Source organism: Capsicum annuum, chromosome 6 (assembly GCF_002878395.1).
Source record: "Capsicum annuum cultivar UCD-10X-F1 chromosome 6, UCD10Xv1.1, whole genome shotgun sequence".
Taxonomy (NCBI): Eukaryota; Viridiplantae; Streptophyta; class Magnoliopsida; order Solanales; family Solanaceae; genus Capsicum; species Capsicum annuum.
In genome coordinates, this window is record NC_061116.1 from 195038077 (window position 1) to 195046799 (window position 8723).

Genomic DNA, 8723 nt, shown 5'->3' on the forward strand with positions numbered 1-8723 from the left:
TGGCCTCAATGTTTCTTCAGAAATAAACAATAGAGCGAATTAAGTGTTCCAATAGGTGGTGCTACATGAGAAATATTTCAAGACTGCCAACTTAGCTGTAACTACAAGAAGAATATTTTAACTATGAACCAATGCCTAAAATGTCTGAAGTGAAATACATAGATGAACACCTTAACTTGACCTCAACTAATAACTGAACACTCCTTTGAAAATGCACATCTAGACACCTTCAGTTGGTTTAAGTTTGACCTCCTAAACTCCCCAGCTTTAAAAATGTCAATCTAGAATGGACCCCCTTCAAGGTATCTAGATGTGCTTTTCACAAGTTGAGGTGTTCGCGAGATGCACCTATGTAAGTGTTTAGATGGTCACAATGAAAAATGGAGCGTTCAACTACCAGTAGAGGTCAAGTTAAAGTGTCTATTTATTTATTATTCCAAATGGATATAAAATACGCTGAGTCATTCTCCTCTTCTGTACAACTAACAACCTCGTGGATTCTATAGCCTCCACAAGAATCAATGAAGCCATTCTCGATATGAAAGGAACTCCACCTGAGAAATTAATAACATTATGGAATTTGCGCAATTTCAACCAAAATCTTATGCAGCGACTGTGGCTTGGAGAAGAATGGAGAATGGTCACTGCCTTTGATCTTGAAAACTGCTCCAGGAGGGTTTACCCTCACAAGCTTTTCTTGGACATCTGGTGAAAGAGCATGATCATCAAATGTCTGGATATAAAATCTTCGACTAGTTCCATACTTTTCAGGTGTCAGTGATAGCTTGTCCATCATCAGACCAAGAGGAATAGGTCTCATTGAAACCATTGCTAAAGCAACATCCTGCAATCATTATATTGTGTGTTAATGATGTATTTTCACGAAACAATCATTTTACGTTCTCTAGCTTTTCGGAAAATGATCAGAAAACATCTAGATATATATTAAAATAAGCACAAGGGCTCTTTGGCAACGGACACAGTATTCAACTTCTCTATGTTACCACAAGAAGTTGCTGATCAGACTCCATAATGTAAGCATAGTCTCCAAGTAAAATTAAGAAAATAAGTCCCTTTTCAGCTTTATGTATTTTACTTTGAGCTGTTTAAAGTGTTTCCGCTACTCTAGTGCAACAATGAAAATAGTCGAGCTCCAAAGAAACCCTTCATGCTCCATCTTCTCTACACTTTGATTAGCTTAATTTGGAGTATTTGGAGGTCTTACCACTCCATTTTTTTTTTTTCAGTTGCGGTGTAAATAACCATTTCCAATTGCAAAATTGTCGAGTTGTTCGGTGAATTCAAAGCTGAGACAGGCACTAAGCTCCCGTTATGCGCAGGGTCCAGGGAAGGGTCCTTGTACGCAGCCTCACCTTACATTTCTGCAAGGGGCTGTTTCCAAGCCGTGACCTCCTGGTCACATGGTAGCAACTTTACCAGTTAGCAATTAGCATAGTAATGGATGAATCCTTGCAACTTGTTAAAGGAAGTACCTTTGTAGGAGACTGATTGAAATATAGCCCATGCATTTGCTCCTTCCCGATCATGATGCCAGTAGCAGGTTTGTCTTTACATTCCCTTAAGTTAAGAACTTAGACTCCTGAGTGAAAAGCTCTGCGGACCCAGCTGGAAAATTGTCAACCATGAAAACATCAATGTGGAGAGAAGAGAGACAATAGTAACACTAGAAGAAAATTTCAGCAGTAAATTTCTTTTGAGACCAAACAATTCAATGATGAGTTCAAATTGATAGGTAATAATGAATGACACCTAATCCACCAGTAATTTTGCAATATAACATGTGCGACACCTTTAAATCATCATGAATTATGAATGATGAACATTATGGCATGGTTAATTGAAGTTAGATTAGTCTGTTCAAAACTCATACAACTCCTACATCAAATTGCAATAAGGTCCATCACTCATTTCCATCCTCAGCAGATTACAATGCAATAAGATTTCAAATGTATATGCAAGCATATTAATCAGACAGTCAATAGAATGCTGATTTGGGATGTGGACTGAACTGATGAGGTGGCAATCACTATCAGGCATCACCCCTTATCGTACTTCCTTTTTTCTTACCTTTTGAGTATCATTCTATGTACAAGCCCCTACTTTTGTTTATTAATGTTATATAAATAGGTTTAAATATTCTGAAACTAGAAAAGTTCAATCACTATCAGGAATTAGCATTCAATTACTCGCTATGCAGTTTGGTGCTACTTTTATCATGTTTAAGAACTATAAAAGTTTCAAATGACAGTTTTTTGACCTCACATTTCTTGATCATGTGCCTCACACATTCGTATATGGTTCTCTAGAAAATTCATAACTCTTTTATTTTGATGGGTCGAAAATTCATAACTTCAACCACTCCATGTAATAACACAAGAATATCATACAAGATAACATCACAACCAAAACACTGCTTTCTGAAAGCATGAACATAACTAATGTTCGTGAAATACTGGGAGCAACTCTGCTGCCACACCAAGTACTAAAACATGCAGTTAAAAAGTGCAACTAATAAATAATTGAACAGGTTTCCCAAGCGAGGTCAGAATAAATGGTTGGTAACCTTTCTTGGTAATTATTATGCAATGCAATGAAAATAAGTGATGCGTACCTCTTCCGCAAACACATCAAAAGGCCTCTGGCAATCCGATATCATCGTAGCACAGATAAATACTGCTTTTGCAATTTTAGTAGGAAATGCTCTAAGGCATAGGAAACACAAGCACCTCCAGCACTGTGACCGACCAAAATTACCTAAGGAAATATATGCATAATGTTGCCAGAATATATGTGAAATCATCTTTGCTTGAATTCATAGAAGAGAAAGGACTTGAAAGCTGAAACTTAAACCAAATATATCTTACCTTTTCATTCCCTGGAAAGTTCTCCAGATAATCAATTAATTGTTTCGAGTAGTCCCACTAGAGTTGTAACATTATTTGTATTTGTCAGATCAATACCAGATCCAGTGAGATCTAAGGCTGTGGGGACCAATCCTGTTTCCTCCAGCAGAGCAATTGTTCTGTACCAACACCAAACTCCAAATCCTTCTCCATGTATCAAAACAATCTTCTTTGTTTTGATGTTCTCCAAAAATTATGGTAACTTTACAGCATAAAATTCGTAAGGTAATTGCGGTGCCACATGAAAATTTTCTAGAGTTTGCCAAAAAGATATTAATGGTTATTAAATTCCCGTGTCTCCTTTTTTTTTTTTTTTAAGTAGCATGTTACCAGCAAGATTATATTTTCTACATCCTTCTCTTCAAAATATTCCCACTATTAGACAATAAACGGTCACTTAGATGGATCTGAACTTTATCAATCACTCAGTTATTTACCTTGAGCTAAATATTTACACATATCGGTTTCCTAACAGTGTTATATCTCTCTACATCTACAGCATGAGTACTTAAAGCTGGTAAGAAGTCCAAAATCATACTTCCTACCAATGTAATTGTAGCCAAAAGATATCGCCAAACAAAGAGGAAGGCCTAAAGAAGCAGAACAACAACATACCCAATATAACTTTGTAACCCTACAAAGTGGGGTCGGGGGAAGGTAGAGCGTACACAAACCTTACATCTAGCTCAGAGGCGGGGAGTTCTGGTAGACCCTCAACTCACAAGAGAAAAATAGTCTAAAGCAGTCCAAAAAAAAAGGTAATAGAAGAACAAGACATAGCAAATAGTAACAAAAACAACAAATAGTAACAGGCTAACAGCACAGTAACTACAACAAAGAGAGGCCTAAAGAAGGGATTCAAAAATCACTTTGGCAAAAAAAAATATCAAGCAATAACCAAAAACAAGAAGAAAATCAGAAAGGCGAAGGGTGAATTTTTTCGTTGTTCTTTTCCGTCCATCCATGTGAATTTCTCAATGCACATTCCGAAAAGCAAAAGACTTGTGTAAAGTCTAGAATCAAAAGTCTAATAATGAATCTTAGCTGAATGAACTATTTTGGGATAAAAGGCCAAACGAGGAAGGGGATCCAAATTTTTCACTTTTTTTTGCAAAAAAGTTCCTTTAACTTATTCCCTTTTCAGGACCACTTCAGCAATATCACTAATCTTAAAGATAGCTACCAAAATAAAAATATAGGAAGGTGTTACTTTTTGTCCTTCTACAGCTCTACACCATCAACTATTCATAGATAAATAATCCAAAAGAAACAGAAAAGGGAAGAAACTTTCCACTCAAGACCCAATATAGAATCCAATCTCTAGTATATACATATATAAAAATAAAGGAAAAGGCACTCCAAAAAGGCAGCTACAACTCAATAACAGGTTCACTTTCAATACTCAATAAGTATAACTTAGGGGTTCTACAGCTACCTCAACAAAACAAGTCTTGAAAATGAACTATCATGATTGCAATATACTTTACTATAGTTACTACCTGTTTGGAATTGGATAGATGATCAGGCAAATCACTGCGACGATGAGAGCTAGTAGATCCAATACGCTTAGAAATGGACCCATCAAATCTTTGAGACAGTTGATGTTGCTGAATTGCCAGAGACAAAGCTAGTCTGTGAAAAAACTCCTCTTCCAGTAATGACCTCCTCTTTGATCTTTCCATTCTTGCACTCCTTCACCCAATTCCATTTTTCCTAGTTTCTCTTATATCCTTCTTATTCATGCAAATAAATCTATTACCCATTTCCTAAAATTCAATTTTTAACAAAACCCAGATATTAAAATTCAATTTTGAACAAAACCCAGAAATTAAAACTCAATTTTGAACAAAGCCCAGAAATTAACACTCAATTTTGAACGAAACCCAGAATTCAAAATCCAATTTTGAACAAAACCCAGAATTTATTCAATAAATTGCACAAGACCCGGAAAATATTTTGCTCAAAAGAAGCCAGGAAAGCTGCAAAATGGGTAAAAATGGAGTTGGAAGGATGCTTAAAGAACGACGGCGTTTAGAGGTGAAAGTAGGTGGAAGTGGAAGTGGGAGAGAGGTGGGATTATTAATTCATATGAAAATATGGGAAAACAGCTAAGTATACAAATGGAAAAAAACTACTACAATGAGTCTATCTCTTTCTTTTTTTCGGCTTTTTGTCAATATCCACTTTAACATTCAACTAATTTGAATTTGCCTCAAAAAATTCCATGAGAGTAAAGCCAAGGGATGGAGCTATGACCATCTTTTGATGTCTGACGTCCGTGAAATTTAAAGCAAATTAAGTATATATAAAAATTAATATAAAACTAAAAAAGATATTCGATAAATCAAAAAAAAAATAATTGTTTGCTTTCATTTTTAATCAAAATCTTTTAAATTTAGGCATTAATATAAGTTTTTGAACATTTCAAACACTCACCACTTCTAAATTCTAGTTCTGTCACTAATAAAGATAACTTTATACTATGAGCTTGAACCCAATTGTTTAATTTAAAAATGAAAGAGTATTTACTATTATAACTTTTTATTCGTATTTTATATATATTAAAGTTTGACTAATTTAAATTTATATTCTACTATTAAAAAAAGGTATTACTATTAAAGACGACTCCATATTTGAAGCATAAATTCAAAAGTTTGATGATGAAGGATCCAAGAATAATTACCACTCCATCAAAACCCTTCATGTTGGTTCCATCTTTTTCTGTCAATCGTTTTCGATTTTCTACATGTTGAGCTTTTTTCGTCTGTGATGTTGAAATTTGTTTCTGTGGTAAGTAACTCTTTGACTGCAAAATTGGGATATTCCCCATTTTGGTAGTATATCAGAATTATTTGTTGTTAAAAGTTTTTGTTCCTTTTGTCTTCTGTTTTTCGGAAGTTGCTTTTTTGTCTAGTAGCCAAAAAGAGCTTTTATCATAAAATATAAAGAGAAAAAACAAAAATATCCTTAAACAGAGTGAGTTATGTTCACTTTAAATTATATTTTTGTCCTTTATCCTTTTTCAAAAATAATTTTTACAAAAATATTTTCAGAAAAAAATTATTTTATTTAGCTTTTTAAAAATAATTTTGCTACTCTGTAAAATTACTTTTTAAAAAAAATAAAAAAAGCTTGACTAAACATTTTTCTTCTTTAAATAAATAAGTATTTAGCTTCTTCAAAATTAGCTAAACATTAGTCGAACATTATACAGTAAAATTTTTTAAAAAAAGGGAAGAAGAATATTGAATGAGGTGGTAAATGATGGAGGTGATACATATTGGTATAGCTTGAAAAGAATTTATGCACTTAAAGAAGAGATTTTAGTGTTGATCCAAAATTTAAGGGTGAATATATATAGGAAATTAGGACCAAATGATTTTTATCATGTTTTTTGGTGGAAGGGAAATTTTTAATTATTACTACGTAGCAACAGAAAGGAGAACAGTAAAGTTTATAGAGCCAAGGTTACCCAATTAGCTAGTCTATTACAAACAAGAAAAGAAAGTATTTTACAAATGTACAAATTATTAATTTCACTAAAAAAATAGTAATTGCATTTCTCAAATGACTTTCGAGTTCTTCCATAATCACATTAACACACTAAACTAAAATTACAAATTAATAAATTTAATTTAAATTTCAACTTATTTAATTTGTCGAATAAACCTAAACAAATCACTTAACTGATTGAGATTGACTTTCACAATTATGAATATGGTAACACTTGATCTCTAAGTCTTGATTTTCACTCACCAATTCTCGTGTTAGGATGTATAAACTGTTGGAAAACATATGCACAACAGAATTCCAAAAACATATTGCTTACATGAATAATCGATAACACACATTTATGCTAGAACACGTACGATTATGCTAGATCACATAAACTCGCTAAAATTTAATTCTATAAATACCTCTTGAAGCGTAAACAAATATCTTTTTAACTTAGTTGAGTGGAGATACGAAGAACCATGATCAAATTGAATCACAAAGATCATGTGTTTGAAACGCCAAAAGTCATTTTCAAAAATATTTGGTGTTCAAAAGTATGTTGAAAGTTTAGTCTAAGAGCAAGTCAAGTGCTAGTACTTACAAAGCCAACAGACAATATAAGAGAACAAAATAATCAAAACTGCTCTATCAAAAATCATCAACATCTCAAGGAAATCTTTCAGCTTACAGGCTTCATCCTTTGATTTCTTCTGAGCTTTTCTAACCTTTGATTCAGCCGCGAGCCTAGCAGCACGCTCCTTCCTTAATTGCTTTTCTAGCTTTACTAGCTTTTGCAGGTTCACCTTAAGCTTCGATTCTACCTGTTGAATATATAAATGGAACGACATGGACAGTCAGAATATGTTCAGGTTGAAGCGTGTTTTGTCATTGTTGGTCCATAAACAGGCCAAAGGTGTCGACAACTAGGATATACACATTGATTTTTCTAGTAATGGAAGTGAAGGGCGTTAAACTAAAACAATCACAATTACCATTTCAGTTATTCGTCTACTTTGCTCTTCATAGGACCTCTGCATCTCGTTCTTGATCAATTCCTTAATCTCTTGCTCAGAATGTCCTGCTGAAGAACATAACTTTGACTTCGAATCAGGAAAATTTGCAGCTCCTTCCTATAAATAAGAAGAGATGACGATGAAGGTTCTAAGTTCTAACACCGGCCAATTAGTAACGGATAACTAAGGTCAAACCTTCAATTGCTTGAACAACAAATCATTTGTATAAGGTATTCCACAATTCTTTTCCACAACCAAATTCACTTGTTCAAGAAGCTCTTTCAGTTGATCCGCTTTCTTAATTGGGTCTTGAGTCCTGTTGTCAAAAAGCACTAGCCTGTTTTGACACATAGCTAGTGTTTCTTGTTATGGCAATACAAATAATTTATCCGTCTGAATAATCTTCACACTCAAGTATTTGCTACAAGATCCGGATGCAAGCCTTTGAAATGCAATATAAAGAAAATTCTTGTGCAATAAAGACATTTATAAGATCTCTACATGTAATCTTACCTGTAGAGGCTCATCAAGATCATCTCCACCGGTAAATATTACAATCATGTAGTCACTGATCTTTCCACCGAAGAACTCTTGCAAACTCTGGATGGCTGCTTGATGCTCTCTGGTAAAGCAACTTCTTACAGAAAGAACTAAAAGAACAGCATGGATGCCATCTTCAGCCAAATTAATGCATCTAACTATTTCACTCCTAACAATTTCCGGACTAGGTGAAAAATCAAACAGTCCTGAAATTCCCAGTGTCTTATTAAATATCAGCAACTCTAGTGATGTAGTAACAATTAAGAGCATTTACTCTCCAAAGATATTTACAAGCTTTATAGAATTTTACAACCAAATGATGGGACTCAACTTCTGAGACTTCCACACGAAATTTTTTGTTAGTGCCTTGAAAGTTCTGCACTATATATTGATGAAGTTTTGAATGAATTTGCAAGGATTTAAAGCACATATTTTAGCAAATTGTGACTATAAGATAAAAGTTGTTATAATCAAGCACATTGTAGTTGCACATTACTAAAAGGGAAAAAATGTTATATGTACCAGGTGTGTCGATCACGTCTAGTATTTGGCCGTCCGGCAATTGAGTTCTTTGGACCTCACAAGTAGATGTAACACCAGCAGATTGAGGCATCGACCTAAATGCCTTTCTTCCAAGAATGTTGTTGCCTGTAGAACTCTTACCATCTCCAGTAAAACCAATTAAAACGACTGTCCTAGCTTCATTGGTAGCAAATTCCCAATCATCACTTAAAATTGCACTTCCACCCAT

General features: G+C 34.1%; 2 pseudogenes; both read right to left on the reverse strand.

Moving 5' to 3' along the window:
• LOC107855873 lies at positions 1-5053 on the reverse strand (annotated as a pseudogene).
• Positions 5054-7009: 1956 nt separating this feature from the next.
• On the reverse strand, positions 7010-8723 carry LOC107855807 (annotated as a pseudogene).